Source organism: Tenrec ecaudatus, chromosome 8 (assembly GCF_050624435.1).
Source record: "Tenrec ecaudatus isolate mTenEca1 chromosome 8, mTenEca1.hap1, whole genome shotgun sequence".
In the NCBI taxonomy this organism is placed as follows: Eukaryota; Metazoa; Chordata; class Mammalia; order Afrosoricida; family Tenrecidae; genus Tenrec; species Tenrec ecaudatus.
This window is the reverse complement of record NC_134537.1, coordinates 32,824,810-32,843,962: the sequence shown is the minus strand read 5'-3', so window position 1 is coordinate 32,843,962 and position 19,153 is coordinate 32,824,810. Positions and strand designations below refer to the sequence as shown.

The following is a 19,153-nucleotide window of genomic DNA, read 5'->3' as shown; positions in this document are numbered from 1 at the left end:
CTGCCTAGACTTCTGTGCATTTTTAGTACCATCTCTTGAGTTTTAAGTCTGTTAAGTGCCTAGCTTAATGCATTCAATAAGAGACTATGGCTGGGAAAAAATTTTGATAGTAGTATTTATTATTCATTTTTTGTTTGACAACCCTTAAAATTATAGTTATTTCACGATCCTTTCCCCAAATACTTGCTATGTTTTAGAATACTCTGATAATCCGGTCCTTTGACATTTTCCAGATATTTTGGCAAGAATATATCTTCAATTTAGTAGAAAATAAATTTGCCTTTGGGGGAACCTTTTTCTCTCCTCTATTCCTACACCTAATCAAGTGTCTCATATGGAACTCAACAATATTGAACAAATGGATCAATAAATAGAAGAAATCACATTTTGACTTTGATAATTAATAGACTGGCCTCAGTCAAGGTATTTTCCTCTGGAATATTATCCATTTCTAAAATGGTGATAATGCCCTGAGTATTGCAACTAGTTAAGTACTTGATCACTTAACAAAATATTGACTCTTAAAATTCACTGTTTCCCACTCCCCATCAAGAAAAATAAAGCATGGGAACCTACTTCTGAGAGATTACAGTAAACAACCTTCAGTAACACAATTCTATTCTGGAACGGGTATAGCAGTATATTCTAGAAAGTAGTTGAAGACTGCCATTCAATGCAATTTAAGCATTGAATATTATTAAATTCACACTTTCAGGGATTTTAGGACATCTAATACAATTTATTCATTTTATAGATGAGGAAATTAAGGCACCAATAGGGAGAATAACTTGTCTATTGTCCATCAGAAAATTAGCAACTGCAGATCTACAATGGAGAGTTCTTAGTTCCCAGCACAAGGTGACTCTCTCTTTTCAATTCTCCCCCATCGTTCTCTCTGCTTTACCAGGCCTGTGTCCAAATTTCTAGTGCCCAAGATGGACCTACCAGAGAAGACAGGAAGCCAAAGATCAGATGAGTCATCTGTTACAATGTTATTCTCATGTTAAACATCAGTTAGAAAGAGCTCGGGGGTCCTGATGCAGCACACGCAGCACATGCTTTCCACACCCTGGAGCACTAATGGCAGGGAGGGGACATGCGATCTCCAGCTGTTAACCCAAGGCCAAGTGTGCGCTATGGGGAAGACATTGCACTTGTCTTCTGAACAATCTGACTATTGGTGTCTCACTAGGGCAATTCCTTTCTACATCATTGGCATGTATGGTCAAGAAAAATTTGGTCCTTGCATTCACTAGTTTTTTAGGTATCTCTTTAATTGATTTATAAAAAGTATTTCTTATTTGGGTTTCTATACATTTTTAACTATTACTCTCTGGCATATGTTGAAAAATATGATTTTTGATACATAAAGTAGTTTACTAGGAAATGTCTACAAATTTCTAGTCATTTAATATTTTCTTATATTTCTATTGATTTTTTGAGTTAAATATACTTTGCTACATAATTAACTCCTTTCTTCAAAAAAACCTTCAGCATCTGATAATAAAATGTTTGCCAATAAATAAATAAATAAATAGTGTTAAGTTTCAAGGGTTGACATTATCTTTAAATATTTATTTTTTAAAGTCAAGACCCCTTTATGATGACTTTAATAGACACTATGTGGCTAAAATCAATATTATCTTTTTGAGACTTTGTATTTTCATCAGACACTAGAATTCATAGAAAAACAAGTGGAATACATTTAAATATGTTACTCAATCAACTGATGTTTGCTTTCTATTTTCTAGGCCTAAGCTTGCATATTTCTTACAGAATGACTTGTAAAGAAAAATAGATGGGAGTTTCAGGGTGGTTTTATCATGCCTATGTTATATTTCAGTTGAGTAATCTGAGTTTTAAAGAAGTCAGCATCACATTATAATAGTCAAGGTTTTATAGCATTTGGAGTTCCTTTCCTCTTACCAGGCAGTGTGTTAGTCTGGGTACATTAGAAAATCAAATCACAGAAATTCATATATAAGAGAGAGTTTTATATAAAAGCTAAGTGCACATCAAGAAAACATCCCAACCCAGTGCTGCCCAAGCCCACGAGTCCAACATTTACCCATTAACCCATATGTCCAACACTAATCCACAAAGTTCTCCTCCATCTCACAAAACAGAGGCAATGATGCCGACTGCAGGAGGAAAGCCAAGTCAGTGAATGTGTAAGCATCTCAGTGCTGTCAGGGCTGCTCCAGCACCCAGGGCTGCATCGGAGTAAGTCCATGTGGCTTCTCCTCAGGGATGTCTTTCAGAAAGTGAGTCTTTCCAGCTAAAGCAGGGAACTGGTTAAGGTAGCTGCACCCTGGTCCGACCATCAGAAAGCAAGAGACCTGAGAACTAGAAAGGCGAGGCTCACTGAGCCATTTATCCCTCGCCCTTCAATTAATCCCACATGTGTTTATTGGCCAGGTTGGCACAATAAATAAACTAATTACCTCAGGCAGTGAAAAAAAAGAAGAAAAACAGCAATGTTTATCATTTATTTAGCAGTGATCATGTGGTATACCAAGAAACTTGGAAGACAGCTAGATATCAACCAGGCCACTGGCTTGGAAGATGCATATTTGTGCCGTTCCAAAGAAAGGTAACCCAATGGAATATGAGAAGTATCAAACAATATCAATATCTGGCATGCAAGTAAAAATTTGATAAAGATAATTCAAAAACAGCTGTAGCAGAACATTGACAGTGAGTCGCCATAAGTTCAAGCAAGAGTCTGAAGTGAACATGGGCCAAGGGTTATCATCACCAGTATCAGATGTATCTCTGCTGAAAATAGATAAGACCAAAAAGATGCTTAGTTGTGTTTTATTGACTATGGGAAGGCCTTCTACTATGTGGATCATAGCAAATTATGGATACTGTGATGAAGAATTATGGTAGACTTAACAGAATCCTGGCTAGGTCAGGATTCTCATGGCTTAACAATTAATAACTAGTAATCCCCCATGACCTAAGACAGTATAATCACCACCAATCAGTTGTAAGTCTCATTAATGGGCTAAGACTTATGTGGAATGTAACACCTTTACTCAGGTCACAGGCTTGATGCAATTAATTTTTTCTAGATGTGGTCAGCTTCTTCATACGTGGATGCTTTGGAAAGCTCTCAGTTTTGCTGGGTCTGGATCCTGCTTTGGCTCACTGCCATCTGGTTCTTTGGACACGAGACCACAGCCTATGATATTGCTTACTAATCCTGGGACTCATCAAAGGCCTGGAAGCTGACCAGTCAACTCTGGATCTGTCCACTTCTGTAGCCACATGCCTTAACTGCTCACCATGGACTCATCTGCCTCTGTGGCAAATAGCCTGTGGTCCTCCTGCCAATCTTGGATCCATCATTCCCTGCAACTACACGAGTCAGGAGAAATGTCCATCTTAACATCTCACCCACAAATTTAGACCTTGCCTGGACTTGGACTTGCCCACTTCTACAACTTTATGGGCCATTTCTGAATATAAATTTCTATCTCTATGTACATAAATAAGCATCACCAGTTTTGCTTCTTCAGAGAACCCACCATGAACCAAGTGGGAATTCTAAAACATTTCATTGTGCTCCTGTGTGGAACATGAACAAATATCAAGGAGTCATTGTTCAAACAGAGCAAAAGGATACTGCATGGTATAAAAGTAACATATGTCTGTGTCAGAGTGATATCCTTTCACAGTACTTGTTCTCTTTGTTTGCTGAGCAAGCAATCAGAGAATGGGCCCACATGAAGAAGAAGAATGAACCAAGATTGGAAGAAGACTTACTAACAAATGGAACTATGCAGGTGACACAACCTTGCTTGCTGAAAGACAAGAGGATTCGCAGTACTTTTTGATGAAGATCAAGGACCACAGGCTTCAGCATGGATTACACCTCAATGTAAAAAAAAAAAAATCAAAATCATCACAAGTGGACCAATAGATAGCATGATAAACAGAAGAAAGATTGAAGTTGACAAGGAATTAATTTTACTTAGATACACAATGCTCATGGAAGCAGCAGTTAAGAAATAAAATTAGGTTATCCATTGGGCTAATCCATTTCACAAGATTTCTTGAAAGTGTTAAAGAGCAAAAATGTCACTTTGAGGACTAAGGTGCATCTGGCTCGGGTCATGATATTTTCAGTAGCTTCATATGTATATGAGTATGAAAGTAGGATAATGAATATGCAAGAACAAAGAAGAATTAATGTATTTGAGTTATGCTGCTGAAAATATCAAAAATACCATAGACTGGCAGAAGAACAAACAAATCTTTCTTGAAAGATGTACAGCCAGAATGTGCCTTAGAAGAAAGGATGCCGTGATTTCATCTAATGCATTTTTGATATGCTATCCGGAGAACCCACTCCTGAATAAAGAGCATCATGCTTGGTAGTGGAGAGAGTTACCAAAAAGGGAAGATCTTCAGTGAGATGGGTTGACCCAGTGACTTCGACAGCGGCTTAAACATCACAGCAACTGGAAGGATGGTACAAAGCTGGACAGCGCTTCATCGCGTTGTACAGAGGGCTGCTCCGAGTAGGAGCCAACTTAATGACACTTACCAGAAAAACATACAAACATGTGTTCGACACTGTTACAGATATTGTCCTTTGCCTCATATCACTTCATATATAGTGTATCAGAAAGCTCATATTCAGAATAGTTTTCAGAATTTAATCTCAGAGTATTCCTGGTAGTTGAATGCTTACGCACTGTGCTGTAAACTGAAAGTTCTGGGATTAGAATCTCCCAACCATGTGGCAGCCTTCTGTAAACAGCAAAGCCTGGAAACCTGCTTTGGTCCCACAGTGTTGAAACGTTGTGCTTCTATTTGATTCTAAATGCCATGTCAGCGGGGAGGGAGAGAATATATATCATTTTTTATACTAATGTTCACCTAAAACATCTCATTTTCTTCAACTCTGAATTATGGCAAAGAAAAAATTAGTAATGGAGGTCCAAGGTTGCCAAAAGCCATATTAAAAACATGAATTTTATGACATCATATTAAAAACAGGAATTTTATAACAAAAAAGATTAATGTTCCAAAGCATCATAACTTTTCCATATGGCCTCTTAAGAAGAATGTTGTATCCCTTCCTGGCACCAAAAACCAAACAAATAAACAAATGCACCGCCATCAAATTGAGGCCAACTCCTAGCCACCCTAAAGGACAGGACAGAAATGCCCCTGTAAGTTTCCAAGATTGTAACTCTTTACAGAATAGAAAGCCCCAGATTTCTCAATGTGGTGTCAAACTGCTGACCTTGCAGATCACAGTCCAATGTGTAAGCACTCTATCATCAGGGCTCCTGGCACCTGGGGGTCATAAATAAGAAGAAAATACTTATCCTTAATGAACCCCCAAAATGTGTGAAGGAAATCGGTGTGGAGACATCCAGCATAGAGCTTTCAAGGACTATGACAGAGGTGGTGGGAAAAGTTATCAGTTTAATTCCAAAAGATTCTTTAAGAAAAAAGGTTGATTAGGAAACATATCTTAAAAGATCAGGTACTTTATCATCATGAATGTCATGAATGCTTTGTAAAATTCCGTAGGAGAAGAATGGGAACTCTGGATTAAAAAGAACAGTAACTTGTACAAAACCATAAAAAACACGAAACACAAGGTATATTTCTAGAACTACGAACAGTTGAGGCTAACTGGGCAGTGAGTTATGTGAGGACAGTGAGAGGCTGGCCCTGTAAGGCCAGAGAGGGGCCAGATCATAAAGCTCACCCACAGAATGCTGAGTTTTTGCAAGAGGATGAAATCGTTGGGAGGAATCGATCTACCCAAGAGGATCAGCAGTGTGATTAGTAAATGAATCTCGGGGCTAATCTGTACACACTTTCATTCTCCCCTAACCACTTGGGTTCGGTTAGGCCTTCCACTTGCCTAACTATTGGTTGCTTTATTTCCTAAAGTGCATTAGACACAGCAGAGGTCACTGAGGGAGCCAAGAGCTGGGAGTCTGGGGAGCCTCTTAGTGTGGGGTCCTGGATTCTTGAAATTTAACCAGATGTGCCTCACACAGAGCTCCGGTTTGTTTTCCTTCTGAGCTTGGTTCTCACTTTATGCTCTGCGTTCAGACTGACAGCGGGGTGCAGAAGCTGGAAACAAGAGGGCTTGCATGTTTCTGGGAGACATGAAAGAAAAAGAGATGAAAGGGTTGGCACTTCATGTCTCGATTGTCTGTTCTGGAGATTAGTGCAGATTTCCTGCACTGTTTGCAGAGGAATCTGCAGCACCAGATGGAATGCACAAATGACACTTTCTGAAGCTTTCAGGTAGCACTCACTGCTGGGTGTGATTTTGGACTTGAGTACTCATAGGGGTCCGAGAGAGAAAATTTATCATCTTTGCAGTCATTGGACCCTGACTATACGTCAAGCACGATGCTAAGCATTTTACAAACATGAGCTCATTTTTCTCTCACAGTAATTTATTGAGTTAGGAATCATGTTTCTTCATCTTTCTAAGAAGAAATCTGCGGTCCAGCAAAGGAAAGTGGTTTTCCAGGATTTACCTAGAGTGCGCATGCGGTTAACTTGCTCAGCTGCTAACCAAAATGTTGGTGATTGGAGCCCACGCAGAAGCATCTAAGAAGAAAGACTTGCTAATCTACTTCTAAAAATTCAGCTACTGAATATAGTATAGAGCACAGTTCTACTCTGATAAATGTAGAATTACTATGACTCGGTGTCAACTCAAAGGCAAGTCGTTTTGAGGCTGATACCCAGTCCATACTACAGAAAGAGCCAGTTTGACATAATAGAAAGATCACTTTAGAAAGGTTTCCGTTTGTATGTAACTTCTCATCCTGTCACTTATGTACTGTGGTATGTTTGATGAGTCTTTTAACCTCTTCTGTTGCCTCATTTATTTGCAAAATGAGATTAATAATAACTTTGCCACAAAGAGTTCTGGAAAGCAAATGCATTCATACAAATAAAGCCAGGGTATTTTCAATGGCCTCATATGCATGGGAAAGTTGGACATTGAATAAGGAAGACCAAAGAAGACTCAATGCACTTAAATTTTGGTGCTGGCAAAGATTATTGAAAGTACCATGGATTGCTAAAAGGTCAAACTAATGTGTCCTGGAAAAAGTATGGCTAGAGAGCTTGTTTAGCAAGAATGGTGAAACTGCATGTCATGTACTTTGGACATGTTGTCAGGAGAGAGCAGTCCCTGGAGAGAGGCGTGCTTGGTAAAGTAGAAGGGCAGCCAAAATGAGAAAAGCTCTCCAGGAGATGGATTGACACAGCAGCTGCAACAATGGGCCCCAAACATAGGAACAATTATGAGGATATCCCTCCCCCCCCACCCCCCCATCCCCCGCCACGCAGCAGGCAGTGTTTCCCTCTGTTGTGCATAGATAGGGTCACTCTGGGTCAGAACTGACTCCATAGCCCCTAACAACAACAAGGAACTCTTGGGTGGCCCACAGGGTAAAGCACTCACACGCTGATTGCAAGGTTGGATGCTAGAATCCTCTCATCGATGCCTCCAAAGACAGGTCTTAGGATCCCCTTTTGAAAGATCACAGTCTTGGGAAACCTATGAATCCCAGTTCTATTCTGACACAGTGAGTCACCATATGGAAAAATGAATATTAATAATGAATATAATGTGAATAACAGCAACAAACAAATGTAAATTCCTAATCATCTATCTTTCAAAGCTGCAGTTTTCTTACTGAAAAATTTGGCATAATATTGGTCATGCATAATTCACAAGCTTATTAGAAAAACAACTACCAAGATGATATATGGGAAGCATTTTATAAAGTGCAAAGTGCAGCACAAATGAGGCAATGTGCAAGCAATCACCTTATAATTCTAATATGGTATAAGAGATTATAGTGGTTTCCATTGGTTCCTCTGAGACTCATAACATGTTTGAAATTCATTCACTCTTATTAAGGAGCTGCAGTGGTCCAGTGCTGAAGCACTTGCCTGTTCAAAGGTTAAGTTCAAATCCACCAGGCACTCTGTGGGAGAGAGATATGCTTCCGTAAGGATAACGGCCTTGGAAACCTTATCTCATAGACTTTCTCTTAGTTGGCGTCGACCCTGCAGCCATGAATTTGGATTTTGATTTTTTTTCACTTTTATTAGGTTCCTTAAATTACTGGGGCTTTTATTTTCCAAGTACCTTGGCATAACACTTTTTCTGAACCCACTCTCCTCTCCTAGTCCCTTGGCTATTATAAAACCAGATGACGCCATTATGAAAGTAGCTGCATGCTCTTTGAATGACCCACACATGTCCGAGCCTCATGTATTACATATCCTAAGATCTGCACATGCATTAATACTATAAAAGAGGTTTTGTGAGAGAGACAAATACAAACACCATGAGGTCACTTCTTCCAGAGTGTAACAGGATGCAGACTCTTGGAAGAAAGTCATATAAATGTCCTCTTGGAAAAGTTTGTCTCTGAGAACTGATGACATTTTAAATTTTTCCAAAATACTCCAACATACAATCCATCACACAGTGTGCCTTTTCTTTTTTCTATCCTTTCTCCTGTCTGTGTTTCTTTTTAAGTAGTTCTATTTTCAGAGAAAGAAGGAATGTTAGAAGGATCTTTCCATTACAACTGATTTCCGATGTATATTCTGCTCTTAAGACCAACACCACCACCACCTGTTTGCAGAGAGAGCGAGTGAAGAGTGTACATTCCTGATCCACTTTCTTAAGTAGGTAGAGAGCTCAAATTTGTAGCCATTTCATGTGTCAAAGAAGGCATTATGGTATGCATAGAGGCGAACACTGAGTGGGAACTAGGAGGCCTGGGCCGTGTTAATTAATTCTACAAATCATTTCAGTGTGATAAAATAGCAACTTATGATGTGCATCAAATTGCTGGCACTTGGAATCAATGAGCTGCTTCTCTCAATGAGAGGTTAGCAAACTTTTAATGAAATGTCTTTGCTTATGTATTTCTAGAATGCTGACCAGTAATCTGTAACTTGTCACTGAAAAGTGGGCTGATGCTAGGGGAGGGGTACATGCAGGTCTGCAGCCATCACTATCTAAATGGGTATCGAAAATGTCTTGGAAAAAATACAATTAGAAGAAGCACACCAGCCTGTGTGACGATCATGAAGTATCAACATATATCAGAAATTCAAAAACAAGCAATCAAATTGATGTGAAGAACCAACCCCTCCCCCCCCCCACACACACACACCGTGAGATAACTGGAAAGTCCTTTTTGGCCACCTGGAAGGGATAATATATCCAGGGCGCTGTACAGCACTGATGAAACACATAACTAGCCTCGTGTTCTTTAATATTTCCTCCACCTACTATTATGGCCTTAGTTTTGCCTCACTAATCTTACTAGACCTGCATATGTACACGTGTACAATCAAGATCTTTCAATGTATGAAATTCAAGACAGATAAACCCCTCAGAAATAGTAATGGGACTAATGATTCCCTGAGGGTACAGGGAAAATGGTGAAGGGAAGGGGAAAGGGGGGAACTGATCCCCATTCGAGGGGAACTAACAACAGAATTGAGGTGAATGGATACATTGAATGGTGTAAGATATGACAAAATAATAATAATATTTAAAATATTAAGGGTCCATAGAGCTGTCAGGGTGGAGGGAGGAGGGGATAAAGGGGAGCAGATATCAAAGAGTTCAAGAAGAAAGAAAATATATTGAAAATGATGACAGCAATTGAACAATTATGCTTGATCTAATGGAAATATGGATTTTAATAATATCTGTAAGAACTACTAATACAATGTTATAAATAAATAAGTAAATAATAAAAATGCTAGAGGTTGAAGGAATGTTTGACCTCTGCCTCATTTAAGTCCATAAAAAGAGAAAGAATGATAGTGAGCTTTTCCCACATATCTTGAGAAGCTTCCTTGTCTTATGGTGACTCAATTGTCCTCTCAATAGTCCATTCTGTAAATTAGTAGTAGGACTAGGTAATCATACTTGCAGCTGTATGAGTCTCATGTAGTAAATTATATAACAATTTAAGAAATTTAGATGAGAGAAATGTTTAATAGGTACTCAGAACAGTGCCTGTTCCAGAAACAGCAGCATCACTGGTCACAAAAGGACATTTACTCCCTTTTTAAAGGCTGATGCTCCATAATTTACCTTGATATTTTATTCAAGTGTTTGGATGATTATTTAACTATTGACTTTATACTCAGAAACTTTTCTTTATGATCAAACCAAATGTCTCCTTTGACCATTTGGGACTTTCTATTCTCACTGGGTTTCCTGGGTAACTAACTTTCCTTTTTAATTAAAATTCTCCAAGATTGACCTTCTGATTTACCAATGGTTTTCATTCTTGCCTACAAATTAATATCATCAAGGTAACTTTTAAAATATAAGTATACTCAGCAACGTTTCCATGAGATTCTTAGTTAATTGCTCTGGAGTGGTCTCCAGGAATTTTTTTTAAAGCCATTCAGCTGCTTTTCCTATGTTGCCAGGCTTGAGAACCATGATTCCATAGGACTATTTTTAAGATTTGAATGAGAAAATTGACTACCTGGGACTCGTGTTAAAATACAAATTCTTATTCAGAAGGCAAGGTCTGGGAGTCTACTTTTCTTATAAGCTCCAGGGTGATGTTGATCCACTTGCTACTGGAAGTGTGGTCTGTGGGCCAATTGTACTAGTGCATCTAAGAGACTATTGAATGCTGAACCTAAGCATGTACTTGCCTTACTGAGTCAGAATGTATATTTTAACATTGTATATATGAGTTCTGGTGGCATTGCCAGATGTTTTGGACTGCTAAGAGCAAGGTCAACGGTTTCAACAGAAAGATGAGGCTGTCATCTCCCTAAAAAAAAGATTGTAGCCTCAGAAACTCTAGACAGAGTTCCCATGGCTTGGAATTGTCTTGCTGACAGTGGGTTGACTCTGGCAGTGGGTTTGATTTTGGTGATTGAAGGTTGGGAAGCACTCTTCTCAAGCTCTTTGGCTTCACAGCCTCTTTGTCCTCTTAAATGTTATTGAGGAGCCCATCCAGCTTTGGCTTATGTGGGTTCAATTGCCAGTTACTGTTATAAATTAAAACCTGGGAATTTGTAAGCAATTCATCGATTTAAAATAATAGCTGCTAAAATAAAGACTATATTAAATACTATCATAAAGAACAAATATTATGAAAAATGACCATTTTCTTAAAGCACAAATATTATGAAAAGAGTAGCATTATTTTGTACATTGCACATCTCTTTTATGTCAGGCCTAATAGACGAGAGCTATACACGTATGTTTGCTTCTGAATTCGGTCTGTCTCAATAGTACATGTCAAGGAATATCTGGAAGACTTCACAGTATACTCATAGATGAAAGTTAAAGACAAATGACATTCTACTACAATTGTAAAAATAGTTTTAATTTTGCATAATCCCTATAAGTGACTCAGAACTCCCAGGGTTGGTGGTACCTTTAACTGGCATAGAAAATAAATAAATAAACCCAGTTTGTTGCATTTTTTTAGAGGTAGCCGACGGGTTATTCCTACATGGTCGGAACTTAGAAGCAGCTTGCAGAGAAACTGCAGCTGAAGTCTAGAATGCAGAGGTTCACTGGAGCTGCACTCTGAGCCTGACCTAATGTCATGACATTGGATACAAAAATAAATTCTTCTCATAGTTGACTATGTTCTAGGCACTTCATAAAGATTCTTGTAAACAGCTGTTATTCTTGTTAGTATGAGCCTCTCACTGATGAGAAAACAGGATTGAAAGGTGTCAAGTAGCTGTCCAAAGCCAGAAAACACTTAAATGACAAAGTTTGGTCTCACTTCACTGTCTAAAGGAGCCCTCATGACCTAGCAGGTTATGCATTCGGTGGCTAACTGAAAGTTTAGCAGTTAAAAATTACCCAGCATTCTCCTGGAGAAAGACGAGGCTTTTTGTTCTCATACAAATGTATAGCAGATTTACTCTGTCCTATACAGTTGCTTGGAGTAGGAATTGACTTGATGGCAGTGAGGTTGGTTTAGTTTGGTTTTCCAGAATCCAGCCAGGTTGGCACGATAAGCCTTAGCTATCTCACCCTATGAGGCAGCAATCCCCCTACTGGGCATGTGCCCAGAAGAGGTAAGAAACAGATCATGAGCAGACATCTACACTCCAATGTTCATAGCAGCATAGTTCACAATCTCAAAGAATTGGAAACAACCTAGATTTCCAGCAATAGACAAATGGGGTAAAAGACTCTGGTATATAAACACAATGGAGTGTGTATATACTCCACACATCTCTAAAAAGTAGCAATGAAAACATGAAACATATTGTCCCATGGAAAGAGTTTGGGGAAATTATGCTGAGTGAAGTTAGCCAAGACAAAATGATAAATACAACATGTGTCCGCTGAGGTAATTTCAAACAGCACAGTGGGTATAGAGAAAAATGAACATATTACACAGTCTCTGGGCATAGGACTAGGGACTATGGCAGGGGTCAGACTAAACACAAGGATGTACAGGGCATCAAAAATTTTTAAAAAGCAAAATGGTGTCGATAGCACCGGGGCTGAAAGGCATCTTTTCCTCCTCCTTCATTCCTCTAAGGCTCACAGAGGGAGGAGGGAAGAAAAAAGTTGGCATTGAGGGAGCAGGGCATTAATTGACACATGGGGAGGGCATTGTTATGTCTCCACAGGAAAGGGATAGAGAGAGCAGATCTCATTCTGGCGCACCAATTCTTGAGGGAGAAATACCTGCATGGAGCAGCCCACTAACAGAGAGCACAGCAAACCTGGCCCCAGCTTGATTTATGATGCCACCGCTCCCTGGATGACATCTATACAGAGGACAGTACTGAAAATACAGTCCAAGAAGAAGAGACTGTCCTGTTCACATGGAAACAAACGAAGAGTGTGAGAAAGTAGACCACATTCTGAGGGCTATTTTCCTGTTTGGAGCAGCGAGTTCACAGAGAAGATGTCATAAATGACCCCAGCTTGAGACATGATGCCTCTTCCCTCGATCACAGGCTACAGAGGACAGCATGGACAATACGGTGTGAGGACTGTGGCTGGTCTGATCCCCACATGGGGCAAACCAAGAGGGGAGCATGACAGATAAGCAATGGGAACAAAGCCAAGAAGTCCCAGAGGAATTCCGAAAGTAGACTTTTGACTGTGGGGGCAGCGCTTAGCACCTTATCTCAACCGGTTGGGGGATATTCACAAAAGTCAGCAGTTAGACCTGGAGCTGTTGATATGGGTTTTGTTGTTGTTGTTGTTTATGTCTAGCGATATAAGATAGCACAAGTAATCTCCAGGATCGATGGTTCTGGCATGGGGAGGAGAAGAGAGGGGGGCATGGGAGATGAGAACCAGAGAGGGCAACGGTGAGTCAATATGCTAGGGACAGGCAAATAGCAAAGGACCTAAAATTGATGGTAAGGAGGATGTAGGGTTCTAGGTGATGTCTATTCAATTGAGATTTAACCGAGAGTAATTTCCAAGAGGCAAACATTGGGTGAACATGATAATGGGGCAGGAAGAAAAAAAATAGAGGAAGCAGCAATGAAGTAAAAATTATATATAGTTATAAATATAAATATGTGTATAGGTAAACATAAATAAATATAGATTTAATTATCTATGTATATATATGTAAATACAATAAGGAAGCAGATGGACTTTAGACCTCTACTTAAACCCTATCTCAATACAAGAATGATTTGTTTTAATAATGTGGCAATGTATGATACTCACCTTCCCAACACGATCACTGAAGACAAAATGTGTGCATAAGCAAATATGGTGAAGAAAGCTGATGGTTCCTGGCTATTGAACGATATAGCTCTTAAAAGATACAGGGGTCTTAAAGGCTTGAAGTTAAACAAGTAACCATCCAGCAGGGAAGCAATAAAGCCCCCAAGAAAGAAACATACCAGCCTGTGTGATCATGCAGTGTCAACAGGAAGAGGTATCAGAAGTTCAAAAACAAGCAATCAAATTGACGTGAAGGAACAAAGGCAAAGCTGGAGACCCAATGTCTACCTGTAAGATAATTGGACAGTCCCTCACAGAAGGGTCCAATGGAAGAGACCATATATCTAGGGTGCAGTATAGCACTGATGAAACTCATAACTAACCTCTAGTTCTTTAACATGTCATCCTTCCACTATAATGGTCTCAATTTTACCTCACTAATCTTGCTAGACCTGCATATGTACATTGGTCTGATTAAGGCATTTTGATTCACAAAACGAAAGACACAAAGCTCTCAGAAACTGTAATGGGAGCCACGATTCCCTGAGGGCATGGGAAGAGAGGTGGGGAAAGAGGGGGAAGGGGAACTAATAGTAACATGACTGTGTAATCCCACTTGAGCGAAACGAACAACGCATTAGGTGAATAGAGACATTGGATAGTGTAAAGTATGGCAAAAAACAATGATAATAATCCATAATATATTAAGGGTTCAGGGAGGTTGCAGGGTGGGGGGGGGGAGGGCATACAGGGGAGCTGATATCAAGGAGTTCAACAAGAAAGAGAATGTATTGAAAATGATGATGGCAGCAATTGTACAACTATGCTTGCTCTAGTGGAACTAAGGATTGTAATGATATATGTAAGAGTTCCTAATAAAATGCTTAAAAAAAGAAGCATGTGGGCATCATGAAGCTGCATCACGAAGCATGCACTGATGGATGACAGGGCCCTAACATGGACCCTGGAATGGCTCCAAGAATTAAGAAGCTCTGGGAGGGTATCTAGTGACCCTTTGCTATTCTGGGGTGGGACATCGATATAGGATTCCATGGAGAAGATTTCTTGAAAAAATGTACAGTCCCAAATTGTGGCCGCTGAGTCAGAGTTGTCCTTAGTGACATCCACTTCTGCAGCCACTCTTCCAAAGGCCCATATCCTTACAAGAAAACCGGTATAGCAAGCTTGTCCCCCACTAGTCCTGATTCTCGAATCCACCTGCTCTATGCACGCAGACGCCACCAGGTCTGTGTCCTGTCTCTCTGGACTGGCCTCAGCGGTCGCAGGTACTATGTCTGTGGTAGCCATAGATTTGGGCTCTTGGTCCTGTTACCTTATACCCTGTTGGTCAGCTGTGAGCTGATCACTCAGGAGCATAGCGACCTGAATGCCAGTTTGCATTTTTTTCCATCCTAAGAATCATTTCATTGAAGCAGCAGCTGAAATCCAGGCGATTTTCAATTCAAAAGGTGCATGCCAAAGGTTTTAAAAGAATCTATGACCGAGCATTGTCAGATACACTTGTGGAAGCAGAAAAGTCTAACATTTTATATGGTATTGCTGAATTGTCCACTGTATTAAGAGTTATAACATATGGGAAATAAATAACAAAAATTTACCAGTGAGGAAATGGCCATCAACCTCTTGTTCAAATTGTAAAGGAGGTGGCAGAATTATATTTTAGTTTGTGGATCCAGGAAAAAACATCCATGATTAATACAACACAGATTGCCGGTCTCAATGTTCTAGGATTAATGAATAATATTATTAATGATATATGACAGTTTCTTTCTAGTACACAGGAATTTCCAAATGAGTTCTCCCTACCTTCAAAGAGAAACCAAGAAATATAGTTTCTATAGGCATGGGGCATTCTGCTTATTAAGTTTCTATAAGTATATTCCATAGAAGGAAATGAAAAGTTCTGGCCGCTGCATTTAGGGGGGACAAGAAATTTTGATGAGGTATTAGTCAATCACTTTCATGAAGAATTGGCGATTACAAGCTAGGAATAAAACCCATAATCCATGCATTATTACAATGTTCTCAGCAGTGTGAGAAACTCAAGAGAGTGATGAGTGTAAATCTGTCCGATATCAAATGCTTTATGAATGATGTTGATTTATCTGGAACTATGAGTAAATGGGCCAATCACCTCAAGCCAAGAAGGCAAAAATGTAGACTGTGAGGCTACTTGAGATTCAGGTATAATGGCAGATATAGAGAGAAATACTCGACATGTGTACATTGAAAATAAGGAGACTTTGCAGGATAGATTTGAGAAGAGGTGGAATGATGTTATGAACACAGTGGGAAATATGAGTGCAGAACGAAAGAAAAACAGTGATGAGTATGAAAACGTTTCAAATGGATATGCACAATCTGTTTTTCTTTGAAACTAGGTGATACTGAAGCTTCGTTGTATGAGTGGGTGAAGGAAGACATCGGTCAGTGTAAGACATGAAAAAATAATAACAATTTATAAATCATCAAGGGTTCATGTGGGAGGGAGGGTGGGGAAGGAAGGGAGGGAAAAATAAGGAGCTGGTACCAAAGACTCAAGTGGAAAGAAAATGTTTTGAAAATGATGGCAGCAAATGTACATACATGCTTGAGACAATGTATGTATGTATGTATTATGATAAGCTGTATGAACCCGTAGTAAAATGATTTTTTTAAATGACACATAGATTCCAGGAACAGGAATGGAAGTAGCGGTACAAGGAGTGTAGGGGGAAGGGCAGGAGAGGAGGGGAGGAAAGGGGAACCTATAGCAATGATCAACACACAACCACACAACCCAGTTGGTGTAAGATATGAAAATAATAATAATTTATAATACATAAAGGAATCAGGAGGGTGGGAGGAAAAAAGAGGAGCTGATACCAAGGGCTTAAATAGAAAGTAAATGTTTAGAAAATGATGATGGCAACATATGTACAAATATGCTTGATACAATTGATGTATGGATTGTTACAAGAGCTGTAAGAGCTCCCAATAAAATGATCTTTTAATAATAATTTAAAAGTTCTGCAGACATCAAGAGAAAAGGAAAAGAAAATTCATTGTCTGAGGATGAAGAAGACCACCCAAAGCAAGTTTATGTGCCTAATGTGACCAAGCTGAAAGATCCAGGTCAACCTACAAAGATATGGTTTTTGAAATCTGAAAACAGACTAAAATTATTTGAAGATGTGGGAAACCAAAACTCAAGAGTGTGACTCTATGACATAATAACACTTCCAAAAATGAAAAGGACCAGGGTGGCCAAAGGGTGCTGCCCAAATGATAAAGGTGGAAAAATACTTGGGTACCATAGAGTAAGCAGAGCCTACCTATGGATTCAATTATTAAAGTAAAAGAGACAGAAGGTAAAAGTAAGGTGTATGGTCCTGTCAATTCTTTTTCTTTTTAAAAATCATTTTATTGGGGGCTCATACAGCTCTTCTCACAATACATATATAAATCCATATGTCAAGCACATTTGTACATTTGTTGCCATCATCATTTTCAAAACATTTTCTTTCTCCTGGGGCCCTTGATATCAGCTCCTCATGTTTCTCTCCCTCACAAACCCTTGATAATTTAGAAATTATTATTATATTTTTATGTCTTAGACTGACTGATGTCTCCCTTCACCCACTTTTCTGTTGTCTGTCCCTCTGGGAAGGGCTTATATGTTGATCATAGTGATTGATTCCTCCTCCCCCCCCTACTTCCCCCGTCCCTCCTGGTATCACTATTCTCAATATCAGTCCTAAGGGATTTATCTCTCCTGGATTCCCAGCTCTTATCTGTACCCATGTACATGCTCTGATCCAGCCGGATTTGTAAGCTAGACTTGGGATTATGATGATGGTGGGAGGAAGCATTAAAGACTAGAGGAAAGTTGTGTGTCTCATCGGTGCTATATTGCACTCTGACAGGCTCATCTCTTCCTTGTGACCCTTCTGTAAGGGGATGTCCAATTGTCTACAGATGGGCTTTGGGCCTCCACTCCACACTCCCCCTCATTCACAATGATGTGCTTTTTTGTTCTGGTTCTATCATTTCAAATAACTATTTGTGTTCCTATAATTTCAAAGTCCAAATGTAAAGTGGAACCTCCCCAAGAGGAGCAGATAAATGCAGAGCAGAATGCCCCAGGCCACAGCGCAGGCCTTCAGCTGTTGAACAGAGAATAAAAACAGCTGCGCCTTCAGATTCTGACAAGCAACTTCCAGAAATAGACACCGATTGAGTGCAACAGTGTCTATATTAAAATACTACCAACTAGAAAACTTTACATTGTCCACTTGGATCTAAATATCAACTAGAAAAAGCACAAACTAAAGATGTCTTTAGGGAAAGGGATATAGGTAATGTTTTCAATTAGCAATAATCGTGCCTCCGGTAAACCTCATTGGCTATGATATTGCCACTGCACAAAGCTGGGATATAGCTAATGTATGGAACATGTTTTACATCTTAGCAGATACCAAACTTAACTGCATTATATCTGCTTTACAGTTTATCATATACAAAACTTGTACCTTTAAAAATATATATAATGGTACTATGCTCGTTAGGTTTATTGAGCTTCAGCTTCATTCTTTCGTGCCTTTATAACACTTTCGGGAAGTTGAGCTATAGAGAAAGCTGTACCTTGATATCAAGCTGACGTTGCATTGTCACATATGTGGCAATAGCTCTGAAAAATCAGTTGTGGAGGTTACTGGGATGGTTGGAATGTAGATTCGATTGAGGATATTCTTGCATTTCTAGCCATACATTAATATAACATCATAAAACATATACAATGATTTTCACACTTCACCTTCATTCCCACTGTCCTGCCTCCAGCTCCACCCCCAAGAAAAAGTTCCCTTTACAAATGCCATGTGTTCCTTTTATAAAATGAGCCCCAACACCTGAAATAGGCATTATATTCCCAGGCCTGGAGGATCATCCTTGAAAGTATGTATATTCACTAATAACCCAAGTATCAAAGTCTGAATACTTTTATCATCTGAAGGTCAGAATTGGGTAGTTGCCTTGCTAGATAAAGGCATGACAATTTTAATCGAGGGACTTATCCTTATTAATTATGGCACTGCAAATCATAGCAGTAAAGGAATGGATAGAGGACACTCGGAGAAGGTGTTCCGGTGCTGGAAGGTTTCTTCGCACCATCACATACCAATGCGTATCAACTTCCACGTGATTCCTCTCTCAAATTTCTCTGCGGCACTTCTTTTCAGTTTTATTAGTATTTTCAGTTGTCTCATATACATGTGAAGTTGAATAAGTAAGACCCAAGAAGAATCAATGCATTTAAATTGTGGCGCTTGAGAAGAATATCGACGGTTCCATGGATTGCCAAAAGAAAAACAAATCTCTTAGAAGAAGTACCGTCAAAATATCCCTTAGAAGCAAGGATGGCAA

At 39.4% G+C, this 19,153-nt stretch overlaps 1 non-coding gene across 1 annotated transcript; it reads right to left on the bottom strand.

Moving 5' to 3' along the window:
• Positions 1-18,027: 18,027 nt before the first annotated feature.
• LOC142455669 (U4 spliceosomal RNA) lies at positions 18,028-18,161 on the bottom strand. Its single transcript, XR_012785825.1, has one exon. It is a non-coding gene; the product is annotated as a U4 spliceosomal RNA (small nuclear RNA).
• Positions 18,162-19,153: the final 992 nt, after the last annotated feature.